This window comes from Theropithecus gelada, chromosome X (assembly GCF_003255815.1).
Source record: "Theropithecus gelada isolate Dixy chromosome X, Tgel_1.0, whole genome shotgun sequence".
NCBI classification, from domain to species: domain Eukaryota; kingdom Metazoa; phylum Chordata; class Mammalia; order Primates; family Cercopithecidae; genus Theropithecus; species Theropithecus gelada.
In genome coordinates this window covers 113220633-113243477 of record NC_037689.1, presented here as the reverse complement: position 1 = coordinate 113243477, position 22845 = coordinate 113220633, and the positions used below count along the sequence as shown (strand labels likewise).

The 22845-nt window shown below is 39.6% G+C and overlaps 1 pseudogene; it reads left to right on the top strand.

Moving 5' to 3' along the window:
• The first annotated feature begins 1909 nt into the window (after positions 1–1909).
• LOC112615243 lies at positions 1910–21676 on the top strand (annotated as a pseudogene).
• Positions 21677–22845: the final 1169 nt, after the last annotated feature.

Genomic DNA, 22845 nt, shown 5'->3' with positions numbered 1-22845 from the left:
AAACTCTAACTACCTGCACATTGACTGAAGAGATGGCATTAAATCACATTCACTTTTAAATTTTCTCACACTGGGCAGGATCAAACAACGTTTCATGGTTAAAACCAAAGGAAATTAAGAAGTCAGGATTTTTTATTTCTTTGCTTAAAATCTCTTTATATTTTAATGTATTTAAAATCTTTTATTTTGGAATAATTTTATATTGATAGAAAGTTGGAAAAAATGTACTGGGAGGTCCTGTGTACTCTTCATCCAGTTTCCCTCATGGTAACATCCTGTATCATGATACTATCAAACTAGGAAACTGATTTTGGTGCAATCTACAGAGATTATTTGAATTTAACCAGTTTTCTATGTTCTCATGGATACACACATATGCACGTGTATGTAGGCTTATGTAGTTTTATCACATGTGTAGATTCAGATGACCAGCTTAGATACAAAACTGTTTCTAGGGTCCCCTTCATGGGACTCCTTCATAGCCACATCCACTCCTCTACCCCATCTCTAAACCCTAGCAACCACTAATCTGTTCTCAATTTCTAATTTTGTTGTCTCAGTGTTTATTTAAATGGAATCATACTCTATGTGATCTTCTGGATTGACTTTTTTCATTTAGAGTAATTCCCTGGAGATTCATCCAGGCTGCTCTACAAGTTAATTATTCATTCCTTTTTATTGTTGAGTGTCTCCCATGGTATGGATGTACCAGATTTTAATCATTCATCTGATAAAGGCCATCTGGATTGTTTCTAGTTTTGAGCTATTATGAACAAAACTGCTATAAAAATTAGTTCACCAGTTTTTGTGTGAAGATAAGCTTTCATTTCTTTGGGAAATTAACCGAGGCTAATTGGGTTTCCCTCCCTCCCTTCCTTCCTTCCTTCCTTCCTTCCTTTCTTTTTCTTTTTCTTGTATTTGGGTCTTGCACTGTCACCCAGACTGGAGTGCAGTGGTGTGACCTCAGCTCATTGCAGCCTCCAACTCCTGGGCTCAAGCAGTCCTGCTGCCTCAGCCTCTTGAGTCATTGGGATTACAGGCATGAGCCACCGTGCCTAGCACTGGGTTTCTTTTTGATTATACATAATATTGAAAATCAGTAAATTTTTGATAGTCTTGAAAGAAATATATAATTTCCTCCTTCATCAATGTGAATAAATTATATTGATACATTTTTTGTTTTTAAACTGGACTAGAAATGTAGGTTGCATCCATTCTGAGTCATTGAATAGGGAATTCGTGCTTACTTTACAATCAATGTGGAGAGATAAAAGGTTTATGAGGAAAGTAATATTTTATGTAGATTGATCTGGCCATAGGTTTTAGGATGAATTAAAGTAGAAAAAGACAGGAGATAGATGATGGAGCCAGGTGAACAAAGACACAATCACTTTATAGTGAAAGAATGATGGTCAGGAGGACTAGGAGATTCCTGTTCTGATCTCATTTCTATCACTAAACTTGTTATATATGCCACCTTCATCAAGTCATTTAACTTGTTTTGTTTGTTTGTTTTTGAGACAGAGTCTCACTCTATTGCCCAGGCTGGAGTGCAGTGGTGCCATCTCGGGGCACAGCAACCTCAGCCTCCCAGGTTCAAGCAACTCTCCTGCCTCAGTCTCCTGAGTAGTTGGGATTATAGGCACCCACCACCACACCCAGCTAATTTTTGTGTTTTTTAGTAGAGATGGGGTTTCACCTTGTTGCCCAGGCTGGTCTCGAACTCCTAACCTCAAGTGATCTGCCCGCCTCAGCCTCACAAAGTGCAGGGATTACAGGCCTGAGCCACTACATCTGGCCCATTTAACTTTTCTTGACTTTGATTACCTCATTTGTAAAATGAGTGATTTGGCCTGAATCCGTAAAATCCATGATTGCTTTCAAATCTGCAATTCTATAATTCCAGACCATGAGGGAACAGTCAGGGTTTTTCCACTGGGAAAGGAAAACAGAAGATGGACCTGATAAGCATCTTGAAGGTAAGAATCTACTTGGCTTAGTGACTGATTGAAGATAGAGCCCAAGATGAACTTTCAAAAAGACTTCTAAACTTCAACGCTGGGTGACAGAAAAAGGGCAACACTATCAGTTCAACAAAAATGAACTCAGCAAGATAAGGTCATTTTGGTTGAAGGACTTTTTAAAGTTTAAGTTGGATATGTTTTGTCTGCACACAAGGGAGTTGTGTTATACAACTCCTGGAGGCAGTATTTATATGGTATTCTAAGTAAATGGCTCCCCTTCCTATGAGAGGTATATAGTATACCACCTGCACAGCTGTAAACAAGCCTTCACTGTGGACATCCAGGTGGAAATGTCCAAAAGATAGTTGGATATGAGTCTGGCATTTGCAAAGGAGTATGCGTGGGAAATGTTGGCTTGGAGTTAAGGAGTTAGTGGTAGACAATATATAGAGGCTGTACATTGAGAAAAAGTACATGCTGTGACTAGAAGCAAGCCGTTAGCTGTAATCAAATGTATGATTTAGTTGGATTATTTCAATAAAACTATACCCAACTATTATAAGTGTTTATTTTATAATAGTTTATTTTGTCTCATTCTGTACATAATGTTGTATAAAAATCAAGTATAGCCTAATTATAGATTCTTCATGCCTGTAAAAGTCAGATGATTCTAAAATTAGCAAGAAGTTATACATCTGTGGGCCAAGCAAGTGGTTGAAAAGTGATAAAATAAATTTATTGCCCAACAGATGCATCCAAAAGTTTTACTTTATAAAAAGAGATTAGGTTATAAAAATGGGCAAAGATTCAGAGTTTCTTTTCTTCACATAAGATGAAGAGCTCCTCCTAAATTGTATTCATTCTTGAGTATTCACTGTGCACATTGCTGTCAGGAATCTTTCTGGTTGATGGTTAGTCTGTGTTTGTGATGTTTTATCTCTAGGAAGGATGCCAGTCTGAGGATGAGTTATAAAATACAAAAATGACACCTACTAAAGAGAGGACCACCTGTGTTACTTTTGAGTCAATCCAACTGATATTCTTGCTAGGAGATACATGGTGTCACTAAATAACTAAAAAAAATTGAACAAAGCAGATATATCTGAACCTGTATTTTCTAATGTGCATCAACCTTCAAAGTCAAAGTGTAATCCTTTTGGAAGATTTGTTTACCGTTGCTAGAGACTGCATGTTGGTGATCCCCAAAATTCATATGTTGAGATCCTAACCCCCAATGGGATGATATTAGGAAGTGTGGTCTTTGGTAGGTCATTGGGTCATGAAGTCAGAGCTTTCATGAATGGGATTGATGCCCTTATAAAAGAGACTCCAGAGAGCTCATGTGCCTCTCCCACCATGTGAAGACACAATAAGGCACCCTCTCTGAACTAGGAAACAGGACTTCATCAGACACTGAATCTGCTGTTCCCTTGATCTTGATCTTGGACTTAATATCTAGAACTGTAAGAAATAAATTTCGGTTGTTTTAAGCCGCCCAGTCTATGGTATTCTGCTATAAAAGTCCAAACAGAGCAAGATACCCATCTACTCATTAGTTCATGAACTCTTTAGCTGCTGAGCTGATATATGAACTATGCAAGAAAATAAATGTTACATTATAAACACAACTTATTTCTGCCCAAACTTTATTATCCAGCTTAATCACATTTAAATCAATAGAATGACTTTTTGCTGCTTTCCAAAAATTCCCTCAAAGAACTAAAATTTACCACCATCACACAAAGACATAAGAATAATACAATGGATTTTGGGGATTTGTGGGAAAGGGTGGGAGAGGTGTGAGGGATAAAGGACTACACATTGGGTACAGTGTACACTGCTCTGGTGATGGGTGCACCAAAATCTCAGAACTCAACACTAAGGAAGTTATTCATGTAACCAAAACCACTTGTTCCTCAAAAACCTATTGAAATAGAAACAATCATGTTTAATGGTAATGTAGCTATCCTAGGAAAAGACCAACCCATTTTTATCACTCTTTATCACTGGCCCATCACAGATGACAGCTTTCTATCTTATGGAATTATTTGCACAAAGTATATATAAGGATGTATATTTGCAGCATTACTTATAACAGTAAAAAAATAAAATGATACAGTCATCTAGTTAATGCCACTGAATTGTACACCTTGATGGTTAAATGACAAATTTTGTTATATATGTTTTGCCATATTAAAAATATAGTAAAGAAACTAGTGAATTGTAAAATGAGTTCATTGTATGGTATGTGAATTATGTCTCAATAAAGATATTTTTAATCCCTCCAAAAAATAAAATTTATCACCATTAAGAAGATTCAAAACAATTATTCTTAGACCACGAAGACATTCTTGAAGTTCTAAAAATTTTTGGAGCAATAAGAGTATAATAGAGTCAGACAAGATGACTCCTTTGAAAGATTGTTATGTTTATACTTAAATTTAGTCACATTATTTTGTCATAATGATTGTGTGGATTGGGAGGAAGAACCTGTAATTTGTATCAGGCAGACCTGACTTCAATTATTCATTTTACCTCTTAAACAAGTGTATGACCAGCTGTATGTATGTGTCATCACTAAGACTGTTTCATCATCTAGTCAATTAGAGGTGGTAATAATACTTACATCATAGATGTTTTGTGGGAATCAAATCAATGAAAAGTAATTAGCATAGTGTTAAATACACATCATTTGGATACCAGATTATTCTGAGGAGATTCTGTCAGTGAGTCAGTCTGTTCCTGGAGACTTCTCACTGATGCCAAGGACAGCTTCTTTTGTGAAAGATAGAAGTCCTGGAAAAGTGAAAATTATCATATGGTAGCTCATGCTTCATGATTGGTTCTTGGGAATGATGAAGACTAAGGGCCATCCACACAACTAGGTAAGAATCAATCCCTACTTATTCAGCCAGTGAAGAAACTTGATCTTATTCTTTATTTAATTCCAAAATGTAGTAAAGAAATATTTATATTGCTAATGAAGACAGGTGCTGTCTAAACCTTAACTGAATTCTCATTTAAGGAGGACCTTCATTAGGCCCTTCTACATCAGTAAGTTCCTCCTGCCTTCTTTACACTGATAAATAGCCCATTAAGTGTTCCTTCTGACAATGGCTTTCCTCATTTATAGCGTCTTATACATTCAAAGAGCTGACACCTCATCTTGTATATTAATTTGATACTAATTGTATAGTCAGTCTAAGCCTTCCTTTCCATGGCTTCTTCCCCAAGCTGTCTTCTTCCTGAGGGCCAGTTAAGGACTCAGTTGCTGAGCAGACCTGCTAGACCTCACTTCAAAAGGTTTGTTAATCTCCTTGGAATCACCCCTTTGAGCTCACTCCTCTTGCTTTTCATATTCAGATTGGACTGCATTAGTCTTCCTCATTGCTTTGTAAGGAAAAGAGAGAAAGTTGGGAGTGGGTGGAGAAAGAAAGACACAAGATGGGGAGGAAAGGAGGAGGAGGTGAAAGAAGGAGATTACATAAAGATGGAAAAATAAGAGTTGTAAATAGGAAGAAACCGTCACTGCCAGAAGTTAAAGTGAATGGTTTATAACCTTTTAGAGGTCAAGGACCTTCTTTAAGATTCTTTGAAAACTATAGCTCGCCTACCCAGAAATATGCTTATATGCACATACATAGAAAATTTCACCTCCCATTTCAGAGAGTATACATACCTCATAAAGTGCATCCATAAGCCCCAGGTCAGTAGTCTACAACAATGACCTCCCATCACGAAATTCAGTCACACCATTTCCAATTTATGTGACACTGATTTGAGAATCATTTTGTGAAAATATCTGACTTATCTTACAGTTGGTTGATTTCCTAGTGCTCTGCATGAGATCTTCCTCTGTCCCCACATTCTTTGGGCTTACCCATTTCCCAGGCTTCCACTGCCCTCTCTATGAGTAGTTAACCATTTTTTCCCCTCTTTAGGAAACTCATGAAAGTTACAAAACCTCTATCTACAAACACACACATACACGTTTATAGTCTCAGTTTGGCACTCAACCTTTTAAGCACTCATGTGCCACCCAAAGTTCATCCATGGATGCAAGATTTGGAACTACTGGATTAGAGGGAACTAAATGTTTATTTATTAAGTGGATTCAAGCATGTGGCATTTTTACTGGGTTCCTAAATCTGTTCCATAGGTTAATAGAAACAAGGTGTTTGTTTGTTTGTTTTTAAAAACTATGTAATCCAGTCTCAGATCTTCCTGGCTTTGAGCTTCATTATGGAAATCTTGATTAAATCCCCAATGTTATAAACGTTAGTGGCTCACATGGAGCTCCGAAGAGCCCGGTATAGTCCCCTAGACTCTTCAGGGCACTGTGAGTGAGCAGTTAGGTACAGGCCTTGGTCCATTGTGCTCAATTGAGAACTAAGTCAACATGTCTTATTACTATGCTAAATTATGATGGAAAATCAATCTCTTTCCATTAAAAATAGTCTTTTCTGGGTTAACTGAGTTCCTTTGGATACTTCTCAGTGTTTTAGAATTCCATCTCACCACACCTACCTCCTTCCCCTCTAAGACAGAGAAGAGGCAATGAGTTGACATGGACATCTTTGTGTGGGTCCTTATTGGCCTCTACAGTAATTTCCTCAACAATGCCCTCCCCAGTCATTGGGAACTATTCTGGCATTTGATGATGAAGTCCAGGACTTGTGAAATACAAGGTCTACGCTCTCAGCTCATCTAGGCCCAGAGTTATTCACCATTCTGCTGACTTAGACTCACCTCTTCCCTTGTCTGCCTTTCAGGCCCTCTGAATCTCAACCACATCCTCCATCCAGCCCCAGAGTTAGATCGTCCACCTGCAGCCCTTGCCGTAGCGTCAACTTGCTCCTCATGGCAGCGGCCCCATGGGAGACCTGTTGGCTGTAAACATCCAGCTATTTTCTATATCCTCCACTGGGAGCATGTGAAAATATCTGGATACATTTATGCCAGATAAAAGCTGAGGGAGACTTGGCCCTCTCTTTGCCTGGATCTGCCTTGCATCCATTTTTCTTCTGTTATGATTATCTCTTGTTGGTGAGGGGGCACTCAGAAAGGTGATTGTTTTAGTCTATTTTCTGTTACTCAGAGAAATTTATAAAGAAAAGACATCTATTTCTCATAGTTCTGGAGGCCGACAAGTCCAAGAGCATGGCACCAACATCTGATGCAGGTCATCCCATGGCAGAAGGACAGAAGGCTGAAGCAAACATGTGAGACAGAGAGAAGAAATCAGGCAAAACTCACTTTTATTACAAATTCAGTCTCGTGATAACTAACCCACTTCTGCAATAAGGGCATGAATCTATTCATGATGGATCTGCCATCACCTAATCATCTCTTTAAGGCCCCACATCAATTAAAAGTCAACATGAGTTTGGGAGCAGACAAACATTTAAACCACAACAGTGGTGTCCCAGAGTTCCAAAGACCAAATTTGGAATAATTCCACTTTGTTTTTTATTTTCCCCCTAAACCTGTTGGAAAATGTCCCCAGATTCCACACTTACGATAATAGGGCGCATGGTGTGGAGGGGGGCAGACTTATCTATGGACTCTTCCACTTCCTTCGTGGCCTCTTAACCCTTTCTTTTTTTCTCTCTCTCACCTCTCAGAATGCTACAGTTTTGTTTCTGGATAGTGTACCTTTCACTTACATCATCTCGAGTTCTCCAAAACTAGTAAAACTCTAGAATGCCAACTGGCCAGGCTCCGGGCTTGCCTTCAATCTCTCTCTCTCTCTCTCTCTGTCTCTCTTTCTCTCTCTCCTGCAGCTTCACTGCAGTACAATTTACACACCATAAAATTCACCCATTTAAAATGTACAGTTCAATGACTTTTTAGTAAATTTGGTTGTGTAACTATCACTGTACTTTTGGTTTTTAAACATTTTCATTATCCCAATAAGATCATTCATGCCCATGTACAGTTAATCCACTTTCCTACCTCCAGACCCAGGCAACCACTCATCTACTTTTGTCTCTTCGTATTTGCCTATTGTGGACATTTTCTGTCAATGGAGTCATATAATCTATGTCGCTTTGTGTCTCGCTGATTTTACTTAGCATACTGTTTTTGAGGTTCATCTACATTATAGCAATTATCAATATTTCATTCCTTTTTGACACTGAATAATATTTCATCATATGACTATACCACATTTTGTTTATCCATTCATTTGCTGATGAATGCTTGGTTGCTTCCATCTTTTGGCTATTATGAGTAGTGTTGCTTTGAACATTTATGTAAAAGTTTTTGTTTGGATACCTGTTTTTAATCCTTTTGGGTGTATACCTAGGAATGGAATTGCAAGGTCATATGGTAATTCTATGTTTAACTTTTTGAGGAACTGCCAAACTGTTTTTCATAGTGACTACATCATTTTACATTTCTACCAACAGAGTATGAGGATTCCAATTTCTGCTCATTCTTACTAACACTGTTTCTTTTTTATTATAGCCATCCTGGTGGGTGTGACAGGCTTGGTTCTTGCTATACAAAAGGAATTTAGAAATCTCTGACTCCAAGACTGCTGTTTTCCTGAGAAGTTCTCAGGGAATTAAACACCTAATTTGATAATAAAATCCCAGTTAGGACTACTTGTTTTCTATATGGTGTTGTCCATTCACTGAGGTACTGAAACCCGCTAATTTACTGGCAGTGGTAATGGAGGGTGTCCTAAGGCAAAATGATTTAAGAAGAATGAAAATGGTTGAATGTTTAAAAATATTATTCATGATATATTTGCTTTTGGATATGGATTGGGGAGAGGGAAAGCCCAAAATTGAATATGACTCGTAAAGCAATTTGGGAACATGAATGGGAAAAGATATCAAAGGTTATTTGGCCAAATAGTGATTGTGGGAGTTGATGCCAACTGCATTAAGGAAAAAAGATGACCATCTGAAGGCAGCAAAAATATGCCCAATTAGAATTGGCCTAGAAGAACACTAAAATGAAGGTCATTTAACAAAGGCCTCTGGAAAAAAAAAAAAAAGGGACGAAAAAGTTAAGTCAGCAGGATTGCTAGGAAGTAAGCACTAGAGCAAAGGTGCTGTGTAATCAAATAAGAGACAGACTTTTCTGAACCTGGTCAGATAGTAGCTAAGATCAATCTCTCAAAATACAGAACATTTGTTCTAGATATAGGAAGGGCAAGTAAGGTCTTACTAGAACAGAGAGAAATTTAAATTAAAACCACTGAAAAGATCAGGGAAAATGAAGCCTTACTGCTGTCTAAGATAGTGATTTGACCTACTATGGAAGCCAAAGCTCCTGAGTTCTCAAGAGACACACCTTCAAAAGATGATCCCAAAGCTTAGATCTAAGCCACTACATTTTTGAGGAAGCTACCTATCTAGGGAGACCAGCAGCACAGTATATAGTAAGCTTCTGGCTCAGGCACAGTTTTAAATCCTAGCTCTACCATTTACTAGCTATATTACCTTAGGCATTGCATTCATTCTTCCTGAGCCTCAGCAACCTCATTTGCAAAACATATATAATAACATTTATCCCACAGGGTTGTTAAGTGATTAAATTGTGTAGCATCTGTAAAGCTTGCAGCATATGGCAGGCACTCAGTATATGATACCTCTTATTATTATTACTATTATTGGCTGTAACAACAATGCTTTTAAAAGGGAGATGAGAGATGTTAGTAACTGGATACCACTGGCATTACTGAATTTGGATTTTATACAGTTAACAGCTAGTTTATACTCAATACAGACAAGACTAGCAGGGGCCTCATCTAGAAGATAACTAGCAGGACTTGGGCTTGAGATATCACAGAAAACGTTCATGGAAGGCAGTAGAAAGAATATTCATTATGGGTGAATTTTAAAAAGCTGTTTGATCTTCAGCAAATCATGACTTTCTCTTTGAGCCATGGTTGTGTTACTGGAAAAAAGGTGGCCTCAATTCAGACCCCAAGGGGGAGGTTCTTGGATCTCATGCAGGAATGAATTCAAGGCAAGTCACAGAGTACAGTGAGAAGATATAGCTTATTGAAAGTGACTCCATTACAGAGTAGGGTGTCCTCAGAAAGCAAGGAGAATATGCCACCTTTAAGTTTTTCATATATAGGGTCCTTGTCTATGCAAAGGCTAAATTAAGCTGTACTTATGTGTGAGTGAGCAGACAGGATAACAAAATTTATTATTCTATTGATTTTAAAAAAAACTATCCTTGATGTTTTACTGTGTATGTACATCAAAACATCTTGAAAACATATTGTTTTGGGTATTGGGACAACTGAACTTTCTGTTGTTGTAGGAGTTTGTCCTTGTAGGCCTTACCAAACTTTTTTATTTAGCTGTAAACATCTTAGGACCATGGGGGGTGACCAGCAAGGAATGTGCCTTGTTAGTCTCGAGATGGAGCCTTTTGGTTATTTATTTATTTATTTATTTATTTATTTATTCATTCATTCATTCACTCTGAGACAGAGTCTCACTGTGTCACTTAGGCTGAAGTGCAGTGGCGCGATCTTGGCTTACTGCAACCTCCGCCTCCTGGGTTCAAGTGATTCTCCTGCCTCAGCCTCCCGAGTAGCTGGGATTACAGGCACCCACCAACACGTCTGGCTAATTTTTGTATTTTTAGTAGAGATGGGGTTTTACCATGTTGACCAGGCTGGTCTTGAACTCCTGACCTCAAGTGATCCACCCGCCTCGGCCTCCCAAAGTGCTGGGATTTACAGGCGTGAGCCACTGTGCCCAGCCGGAGTTGGTTTTAAAATGATGTCACTCTGGCTTTCCTAGGCTTCTGTTTCCCTAATAGTGGGTATATAAAAGTTATCCTGCAATTGCTTGTGGACAGTGCAAAGTGCCCACAAGCAAAGGTGTGGGGCAGGGCGCCATATAGGACACTCCTTGCTGTCTCTAACACATCCTAAGCCTGTTTCCACCTCAGGACTTGTTCGCCTCTTATTCTCTCCACCTGAAACTCTCTTCCCTAAGGTAACACATGAATTGCTCCCTCACTTCCTTCAGGCCTTTCCTCAAATGTCGCCATCTCAGTGATGTTTTCCCTGACCACCCTACTTAAGGGAACCCCTAGCACACCGTACTTCCCTTTCTTGCTTATTTCCTCCATATCACTTTTCTTCATCTAACATACTGTCTAATGTCAGCTCCACAAGGACAGGATTTTTCTCTTTATGTCCACTGCTGTATCCTCCCTGCTCAAAACAGTGCCTGGCACAGTGTGGTGCTCAAAAAATATTTCTTGAAAGAATAAATGATTTTATTCCATTTCAATGCTGTCACATGCCCAGGATCAATGGTTTTAAAATTAGAACAAAGGAGATGGGGAAAGGAAATGAATGTGAAAAGAAGAGTGAGGCAAAGCCTACCACCGAGCTCCTTCCTTGATATGTTGCCTGCAGGCCCCCTGATGAGGTTTATAGATCAGTGGAAATATAAAAAAGGAACAGTTGATTTCCAGTCACAAGAGGCTGATCAAGGAAGTCTGGTCCAAGTATGGTCCACCTTTTGAGGTGATGTCTCCTCTGGTTTACTCTCAAAGTAAAAGTAGCAGATTGGCAGCCAAAAGGATACAAATGCACTAGGGATGCATTTGTAAAGACACTAGGGATGACTAAACCACTGACCCTGAATGAAAGCAGCGTCAAAGTTGGGAAGTAAATAATTTGTACAGACACTAGGGATGGCCAGGTGTGGTGGTTCATGCCTGTAATCCCAGCACTTTGGGAGACTGAGGCAGGCGGATTACCCGAGGTCAAGAGTTCGAGATCAGCCTGGCCAACATGGTGAAACGCTGTCTCTACTAAAAATACAAAAATTAGCCAGGGTGGTGGCAGGCGCCTTTAATCCCAACTACTTGGGAGGCTGAGGCAGGAGAATCGCTTGAACCCAGGAGGCGGAGGTTGCAGTGAGCCGAGATCGTGCCATTGCACTCCGGCCTGGGGGACAAGAGCGAGACTTCGCCTAAAAAAAAAAAAAAAAAGACACCAGGGATGACTTGACTGCTGACGGCCTCCCGTGTATCTCTCACAGTCATGCCCTAAGTTCTGTAGACTTGGCATCCCACACAGAAGGAAATCTCTACCAGGTTTGAGAGTTAAGAACTTTGGTTTCCTGTATTTTACACCCACCTCCCTCACCCCTTATTCAGCATCCAGAGACAACTCGTTTTACTACAGAAGGCAATAATTTCCCTATTCAGAATGTCATGTCACCAAAGCTCATGTTCTGTGCTGGGGCCTTGAAATTCTTGCTGTGTCAGCCTAAGAGTAGTCTCTATTTTTCTGTGCCTGAACTACAGGACCTAGTTTCCATTTTGGTCCTCACTGAGGCCTGCTCTGGTCAGGTCTGGCCATGGCCAACCACACCAGTCACAGGTGGTGTGTAATATCACATTGGCAGAGCATCAGAAGAAAGGCAGCACAGTCTCACAATACATGAAGAGTAGGCTTAAGAAGCAGGAGCCAAAATTGATGTAATGGAAGATAAAACTATCAACATGGTGATCCAATTGAGAAGTGTCATTATGCGAGATGAAAAGGTGAAAGAACAGCCAGCAGAGTTCTTGGCTTTTGTTTGCAGAAGATGATACTAAACAAAATTGATTCATAGAAATATAGACATCATAAAATGAAAGGACCATCTGGATGTTTGGGGAGCGTGTCAATAGGAAATTATAGGACTGATCTCGAATATCCTAGTGCCAGTTCTCAATTCATTGTGTCTTCATTTACAGCATTAGGCCTTCCAGTGGGGACCTCTGGCATGGCCCTTAGGAATTAGTCAGAATGCAGGATGCCACAAAAGAAGGGAAAGCTGAATATGACCAATACAGAATTATTGTATACTTTTGAGTTTCAGTGCTTTAAGTTTAAGAAAGTGGGAGATAGTTAATGGGGTTAGCTTCCAGCCCACCCACCAGTCTCTGTAGCAACAAAAGCTCATTAAGTGTCACACAAGAGTCTTCTCAGCCAATGTTATGAAAGAGGAAAAACAAAACAAAACAAAACAAAAACAGCAAGCCAATGCACATAAAGAAAGTTTATAAGGGTCTTATTAAAATAGAGTGAAGGTATGAGTGTAAAGAACCAAAAAAAAAGAAAAAAAATCACAATTTAAGTGATGAAAAATGGTGGACACGTGAATAGGTGACTCATATCTTAGAGATGTGGTAGATTAAGTAGTGAAAGGATAACGGAAGAGTACTGGAGAGTACTGACTTAACTAGGAATTTATACACACTGCCTATGGGCTTATTATTGAGTTTGTTTCTGGGGAATTTACAAATATAAGTTTTTATAATAAAGGAAAAGATGTCTTTTCCTATAGTCATAGTTTTCAGCAGTGAACAGGAACCAGAGACATGGTTTTAAATCACTGATTCCGACGAAAGCAGTGTCAAAATTGGGAGGTAAATCTGGTTAGGTTAAGATTCTTTTTGGTTTTCTCTATATTTTCTTATGAGTATGTGGTGCTGAAAGGGACATGGCGGGCAATGGAAGCAGGAGGGCTGGCTTTCTTAGACACCCTGTCCCTGGGATTAATTTCATATGCAAAAAAAAAAAATTCCAAATCAAACAGTTACATGGAATGTACTGAAATGCAGAGAAAACTGTTAATCAGCAATAAAAAATAATGAAAGTAATTTTTAGAAACAACATTGTTTTCAACAACAGTATGGTGTGAGGGAAGAACATTGCCTGGGAATCTAAGCCAGTTCTATTCTGAGGTCTGTCACTGCCACGCACAGCAGAGGACCAACATACAACGCCCCTCCTGAGCCTAAAAGGCCATGACAAGATCAAAATAAAGGGAAACCTGTATTCCCACAGAATCCAGAGATGGGAGCCATCCAAATGACAAAGACTTTGCATGATTCCAGCACCAATATCCTACTTGTTGCCTAGTGATATTACGAGTGAAGTATCCCTATTCCCACTTTATTAGGAATCTTACACTGTTGATTTTCCCTCTTCCCTGAATCTTCCATTTTCCCTTGTTTTTTGGCTAATTTCCATTGCCATTTAAAGTGACTCTAGATTCTCTCATCTTAATAAACGCTGACAGGATCCCAAATGCCTCTTCCATATCACTGCAATGTTCAGCATGAAAGAAAGATGATGTAGATATAAGATAAATCTAAGATAAATGAGGTTAAGTAAAAACCTTGTAGTACTAAATCTGAATGTGCAAGTAAAGTTCCTATTATCCAAACTGAAGAACTGAAGAAAGGAAAGACTTCCTGTTCCTTCATTATAGTCCCAAGCTCCAAGCAGTGACCAAAGAACCACTGGTATGGTTTTGTTATATATATATATATATTTGACATAGGCTCATGCTCTGTCACCCAGGCTGGAGTCCAGTGGTGCAATCATGGCCCACTGAAGCCTCTACTTCCCAGACTCAAGCAATCCTCCTACGTCAGCCTCCTGAGTAGCTGGGACTACAGGTGTATGCCACCATGTTTGGCTAATTTTTCTTTTTCTTTTTTCTTTTTTTTTTTTTTTTGTAGAGATGGAATTTCACAATGTAGGCTGGGCTAATCTTGAACTCCTGGGCTCAAGAGATCCACCTACCTCAGCCTCCAGAGCTGGGGCTATAGGTATCAGGCACCGTACCTGGCCAGTATGGTTTTAAGCCAGTGAAAGTAGCATCTATGTTGGAAGGTGGAGCTGGTTAGATTTGCACGATTCTTAGTTTCCTCTGTATTTTCCTATGTTTCTTTTGTGGTTCAAGGTACATTTTCTTTGACTGTGATTAAGGATTGTGTGGTTCATGGGAATATAAAGTAATGAGACCCGTTTTCCCGTAAGACAGATACATTCACTGAGGAGTTTATATGCTTTGCTCTGAGATAATATTTGTACAACAGAAAATCTGAAGTGGTCCCCAAAGTGTCAATATTTTAGTCTGTGCCAAATAAGATAGCTGAATAAACATAACTGAAGTAACCAAATACTGCCAATTTTATAGCAGCATACAGGCATGTCCTGATTGTGGAGAATAACAGGTATATTCTGTTATTTACTGTTATTAAACGCTAATAACTGCAAACCTACTCTTTTACTTGGAAATCAAAAGTATGTGTCTATGTCTAGATATTTGAGTTTAGAATTATCTCCCAGTTAGGTCTTTAATAATGATCACTCTAAATCCTTATGTCATGCTATCTCCATCCTCAAGTGTAACTAAATCACAGGCATATTTTTCATAATTAACCACATTTGAAAATCCTGATGCAGAGCAGATAACATATATTCCTGTTGACAAAATATCAGGTGCAATATAGATCAGAAATATACATTCCCAGATTTTATCCCAGAAAATACATGAACTCAAGATGGGGAGCTACCACTTCAGGATTTTTTTTTTTTCTAATTGTCTTTGCAAAGATTGTATGATGTATGATGAAAAGTTGAAATGTAGTGTAATCTACATTATAATGTATAGTTTCCTCTTTAAGAAGTAGTTTATACATTGGCAACTGGGGATAGCTATCATAAGTTAGAGTTCAGTATGTGTGAAAGAGAATTAGAAAAAAATACTAAACTTATGTGACTGAATCACTTCCACAAAAATTTGGAACAGCCTTGATTAAACAAGAATGAACCAAAACTATAAAAAGTGAACTCAGAGACTTGAAAGTGGAGATTTGTAAAGGCCAGAACTAAATAATTATTATTGTGTCTTGATGCAGTCGCTAAGAATTTTATTGTGTATAATTTTTACTTCAGTGTTGAACAGCCATTGTGATAGGAAGAACTTCAGTTCTCAACACTTTTGCTTCATGAAGGATGAAATAAAACAGAGTTTGTGCTATCTTGGTTTTTGGTTATAATAAAACTATTCAAACAGTTTTTATATGTTTATTATTTTCCATCTATTTTTCTGCATGCTCCTCTGTTCATATGATACTGCCTCAGTCAGGCTCGGTGAAATCAGTGAACTGGCCAGGTCAACAAGGCCTAGAACTGGACCAAACACAGGAGGATAATTCAGGAAGGTAGAGAGGAACATCAGGAAGATGAGGTAGTAAATTACAGGAACTCAGCCACAGACATTAAAGTTAACATACAACACTCCCATCTCTAGGACTCTGATTTTGGACGAGTCATGGCGAGACTCTAGTTCTGTAGAAACTGAATGTCAAGCAGAAACTCGTACATAAAAGAAAGAATATCTATGGGAACTGGAGTGCAACTCAAGCGGATTTATTAATCGCAACCAGATCAGAGTGCTATTACCAGAACAAAGTGCAGAAATAGTGCAGGGCCATCAAACAGGTTGACTTTTATAGAGAATGGATGATAGGTAGCGTTTCTTATGTTTTCACTGCCTGTGACCTGATTTTTACCAGAACTTGGAGCAAGGCTAATCCTACCAATAGGATTACGTGGCCCTGATTACAGTGTTGGAGGCCTGCTAGGCAGAATTAGGCAGATCATTGTTCACTAAATAAATTATAGTTTGTTTAAGTTTAGTACAGGAGTTGCAAACTATGACCTACTGCTTGTTTTTGTATGGTCCATGAGCTAAGAATGATTTGTACATGTTTAAGTTGCTAAAAAAATAAAAATGAATAATATTTTGTGACATGTGAAAATTTTATGAAATTCAATTTCAAGATCCATAAATAAAGACTTATTGGAACACAGCCATGCGTATCTGTTTTCATATTGAATATGGCTACGTTCATGCTATAATGGCAGAGGTGAGTACTTGTGACCAACACCCTATGGTCTGGAGAGCCTTAAATATGTACTGTCCAGACCTGTACAGAAAAAGTTTGCCTAACTTGGTTTAGTGTATAAAGTCGGTGGACATACAGAAATTTCATAGCACTATATTTAGGGCCTGATCATGTTTAATTCTTTAAGAAGTTGCATACAACTCAGGGTAGAAATAAAAACCATAGCAATTGATGAGTATGATGTTTTGTGACTAAGAATTGACAAAGAGAAGAATTAAGTGAAACAAAGTATAATAGGTAGCCTTTCCTAGCCCTGCTCTGACAGAGGCTAGGACTATTCTGCCTCCTACATCGAGTGGGCCAAATCCTGCCTACAACCAGCAGGATACTAGGCATTCTCTCCTGATGGTAGGCATGATAAAATAGACATGATCCCCCAGGCAGTTGTGTGTTCACTGAACTGCCGCCTCTTCTCTGACCACCCATCCCCCTCTAGTGTTGGGTTACCCTCTGTGATTGACTTTTTGCCTTAGTTTTCTTATTAGGGTTCTCATTCCCACTTTGAGGCTAGAACTAATCCTCATTTCCAGCCTGATTGACTAGGACCCTGATTCTCTAAGAAATCCTTCCTACTCCCATTGCCCCTGGGAGCTGGATCCTGTTTTGTATAGCTTCCTCCTTTAGCTGGCACTTTGCTCTAATCCAAATAGACCATCTGGGATCAGTTCTTGGCAGCAAATGTTTGGTTCTACTGCTTTCCCTTACCCAACTCCAGGACTTGATCATCCTTTGAATAAAGCCCATTTGTCTCATCCTTTGAACTTTGATTTGACATGCCAAATGCAACCTTTTTTTCTTTTTTTAAATGTTGTGATAGGGTCTTGATCTGTCACCCAGGTTGGAGTGCAGTGGTGTGATTTCAGCTAACTACAGCCTCAACTTCCTGGGCTCAAGCAATCCTCCCACCTCAGCCTCCCAAGTATCTGGGAGTACAGTCATGTGGCACAACACCCAGACAATTTTTAAATTTTTTATAGAGGTGGGATCTCACTATGTTGTACTGGCTGGTCTCAAACTCCTGGCCTTAAACATTCCTCCTGCCTTAGCCTCCCAAAGTGCTGGGATTACAGGTGTAAGCCACTGCACCTGGCCCCAAACACAATCTTGAAGGTACATTCCTACAACCAAGTTAGTCCATGAAATTTCAATCCAGCCTTTTCTAAGATTCTGTCCTACTCCTTTCCTCTTCTTCCTTTTGCTGAGGTCCCAGCATGCATCATGGTCTAGTATACATTTATTATACTAACCAACAGATCATAGACAATTAGAGCTGGAAGGAATCTTACAAGTTATAGATAAGAAGACCAATTTAGAGGTCCACAAAGGGGAATATACATATCAGTTCACTTTAACAAACAAGGAATAAGTAGACCCACATCCTCCAAGAAGTGCCTTGGAAATAAAAGTTAACTAGTTAACTGCCTTCAATGAGTCAATTTTGAATTTATTTATTTTTGACCCATCATAAAGAAAAGCCAGGCCGGGCGCTGTGGCTCAAGCCTGTAATCCCAGCACTTTGGGAGGCCGAGACGGGCGGATCACGGGGTCAGGAGATCGAGACCACCCTGGCTTACACGGTGAAACCCCGTCTCTACTAAAAAATACAAAAAACTAGCCGGGCGAGGTGGCGGGCGCCTGTAGTCCCAGCTACTCGGGAGGCTGAGGCGGGAGAATGGCGTAAACCCGGGAGGCGGAGCTTGCAGTGAGCTGAGATCCGGTCACTGCACTCCAGCCTGGGGGACAGAGCGAAACTCCGTCTCAAAAAAAAAAAAAAAAAAGAAAAGCCAAAAAACAAAAGTGGGATAAATCAAAATGACTGTAATAAGTCTGTCCAAAAAAGGAAAAGGAGAAAGAGAAGGAGGAAACCCATAATTTGAGGCTATATGTAAATAGAATTAGTTTTGCCAAGATGTCTCATTGTCTACCACTCCAATTCCCCTTTCCATTTCTGACAGTTGTCTCTTGGATTCTGTGTGACTACTTTAATGCCTAAATCTTTACAAGGAGAATCTCCAAATAAAATCTCAAATTATACTTGCTTGGTTACATTTGATTTAATGATCTGAACGGCACAAGTACTGGCCAACCAAAAAGGAAATCAGTTTATCATCAGCCCTGCCTCTAGCTACAGAGGCAAAATGAAAGGAGCACTGCGGCACTTATGGCAATTTCGCAAGGGAATCAGATAAATATCCCTTGCTATCATGGGAAAACAGTGGTGGAGTTAGGGTGGGAGTGGGGATTTGTATAGAGTCTTCCCTGGCTAATTACTCAGAATTATTTCCCTTAGAGGCAGTGTCCATCTTTTGCACGTGGCTGCTGAAGCGAATCACAGCATAGCAGGTCCAATCAGTTAAGCAATCTTAATGATCAATGCATTTTCCCTCTGCGTTCATTCTGCTGTGAACTAGATCGTGAAGATCGCTATATCAATTTAATCAACCATGCCTCAAGATTTAATGTAGCTATTGCATGTAGATTTTTAAAATGTTTGTTGCAACAACCCATGCCTCTCCCTGTCACTTATTAATATATTAAAAATTTAATAGCTCTCGACTGGCTAGAGTAGAATACATTTATATTATCCAGCACATAGTAAGCCTAACAAATATTTGTTGATAGCATTTAATGACTAACTCTACAAGTCATAATAGGATAATATAGACATTCATTTGGAAGTAGAGTATGCCTTAGATTAGGCCAGTGGTTCTTAACAGGAATGATTTTGCTACCTGCTACCAGGGGACATTTAGCAATGTCTGGAGACATTTTTGGTTGTCACAACTAAGAATGGCACTGTTTTCTGGCATTGATTGGGTAGAGGCCAGGGATGCTGCTATATATCCTAGAAAGCACTAAATGTACTAGACATCCCCTTTAAAATAATTATCCTGTTCAAAATGTCAAGAGTCTGAGACTGAGAAATCCCAGATTAGGCAGATAATAGACACTGAGAAGTTTGACTTTTTAAAAGTAGATGAGGAGGAGTGAATGGGCAGAGCTCAGAGGAATTTAGGACAATAAAACTACTTATGGCAATACAATGGTAGATACATGTCATTGTACATTTGCCAAAATCCATAGAATGCACAGTACCAAGAGTGAACGTAAATGTACACTATGGGACTCTGGGTGGTCATGATGCCTCAATGTTGGTTCATTGATTTTAATGAATGTACCACTCTGGTGCCAGATGTTGACAGTTGGGGAGGCTGCGCATGTTGTAGTGGGCAGGAGGTATATGGGAACTTTGTACTTGCTGCTCACTTTTGCTGTGGACCTCAAACTGCACTACAAATAAACCCCTGTTAAAAAAAGGAGATGAAGGTTCCCTTACATCAACTGTTTAAGAGTCAGTCTGTAAGAAGCAACAACCTCTCCTCTTCATCTCTGTCATCTGCTAGGTAGCTGTGAAGCAGAAACCAAGCACATGCCCAAGCAGTGTTTGCAGACCTGGAATCCATGGTCATTGACGAAGTTCGCTCTGGCACATACCATGAGCTCTTCCAATCTGAGCATCTCATTATGGGCAAGGAAGATGCTGCCAATAACTATGCCCGAGGGCACCATTGGCAAGGAGATCATTGATCTCATGTTGGGCCAAATTCATAAATTGGCCAACCTGTGCACAGGTCTTCGGGGCTTCTTGGTTTTCACAGCTTTGTCAGGGGAACTGGTTCTGGGTTCACCTCCTTGCTCATGGAATGTCTCTCTGTTGACTATAGTAAGATCTCCAAGCTGGAGTTCTCCATTTACCTAGCCCCTCAGGTTTCCACACCTGCGCCAGAGCCCTACAACTCCACTCTAACCACCCACATCACCCTGGAGCACTCTGGTTATGCTTTCATGATAGACAATGAGGCCATTTATGGCATCTGTTATGGAAACCTTGATATTAAGCACCCAACCTACACTAACCTGAATAGATTCATAGGTCAAATTGTGTCCTCCGTCACTGCTTCCCTGAGATTTGATGGAACCCTAAATATTGATCTGACAGAACTGCAGACCCACCTGGTGTCCTATCCCTGCATCCACTTCTCTCTGGGCAGCTATGCCCTCTGATATGGTTTGGCTCTGTGTCCCCACCCAAATTTCATTTTGTAGCTACCATAATTCCCATGTGTTATGGGAAAGACCTGGTGGAAGATGATTAAATCATGGGGGTGGGTCTTTCCAGTGCTGTTCTCATGATAGTGAATAACTCTCACAAGATCTGATGGCTTTTAGAAACTGGAGTTTCTCTGCACAAGCTCTCTCTTTGCCTGCTGCCATCTGTGTAAGATATGACTTGTTCTTCCTTGCCTTCCACCATGATTGTGAGGCCCTCCCCAGCCATGTGGAGCTGTAAGTCCAATAAACCTCTTGCTTTTGTAAATTGCCCAGCCTTGGGTATGTATGTCTTTATCAGCAGTATGAAAACAAACTAATACACCCTCATCATCTCTACTGAGAAAGCCTACCATAGACAGCTTTCTGTAGCAGAGATTACCAATGCTTTCTTTGAGCAAGCCAACCAGGCGGTGAAACATGACCCTTCCTATGGTAAATACATGGCTTGCTGCCTGTTGTACCATAATGATGTGGTTCCAAAAGATGTCAGTGCTGCCATTGCCACCATCAAGATCGAGTGTACCATCTAGTCTGTGGATTGGTGCCCCACTGGCTTCAAGGTGGCATTAATCACTAGCCTCCCACTGTGGTGCCTGGCAAAGACCTGACTGAGATAGAGAGCTATGTGCATGTTGGGCAACAACACAGCCATTGCTGAGGCCTGGGCTCACTTGGACCACAAGTTTGACCTGATGTATTCCAAACATGTCTTTGTTCACTGGTAAGTGGGTAAGGAAATGGAGGAAGGAGAGTTTTCTGAGGCCCGTGAGGACAAGGCTGCCCTTGAGATGGATTATGAGGATGTTGGTGTGGAGTCTGTTGAAAAAGAGGGTGAAGAAGAAGAATACTAGAGTTAACACAGCAGAGGCAGGAGAATCGCTTGAACCTTGGAGGCGGAGGTTGCAGTGATTCGAGATTGCGCCCTTGTACTCCAGCCTGGGGCAACAAGAGCAGAACTCCGTCTCAAAAAACAAAAAACAAAAAAACAAAAACCAAAAAAGAAACCAGCACAGATGCTGCTTTCACAGGGAAGCTTATTCTGTTTTAAACATTGAAAAATTGTGGTCTGAAGAGTTAATTTGTATGCAGCAGTGTATGCTCTCATATACAATTACTGACTTAGGCTTTAAAACATGCATGCTGTATTACAGAGTGAAGCTGTTCATTTCTGTGATGGATTTTAAATAAAGTATTGCTTGTCTTTTTTTTAAAAAAGTATATGAAGTAGTTGGAGATAGAATTTTGGTTTTCAAAAATTAGTTTGTCTTCATTCTAAAATATTTTGGAGAAAACTGAAGACATGTTGAAATATTTACCTTATGTTTCAAAATGGCATATGTCATGTGACATATTTTCTTTAACTTTTCTTTCCATGTAGTTTTTTTTAAAGTCATTTTCATTAACCACCTTAATTACAACCAATTTCAAATTGCACTTGTGGTACTCTCAACATGTATGATTGTCCCACTTCTAAGCAGGTTTAAGGAGACCCTGCTTGCAATTTTCATCCTTTACTAGTAGCAAGGGAGAGCTGAAAAGGAGCTTTCAATAGGCTGTGTTTTACAATGTATGTAGAGCAATGACAAATTCACGTAAATCCAGTATCAGGTTCTAAAAATATCTGTGATGCAGAGAGGGAAAGAAATAGTTCTGGTAAAAGATACTTCAGTCTGCTGCCTGCTAAATATACTGGGAACAATACTGTGTACTATCTGCCATAGCCAAAATTCCATTCACAAAGTGAAGAGTAGCATGATCTACAAAAGTCATTTCCAATAGACCAGTAATAGCCTCAAGGATATGAAAAACTTCAAACAATCTTACTTTCAGCATACACTTTTTGAATTAGTGAATGATGTTTAATAATAAACATTTTTAACATTCGCTAGTGTTTTTCCTATTTTTTCTTTTGTCAGCCTTCTGTAGTTAAACATAAGGTACTGTGACAACAAAGTGCCAAGATTATAAACCCACGAAAATGCAGAAAATTCGCCAAACTCTTTAAGAGTAATAGTGCATA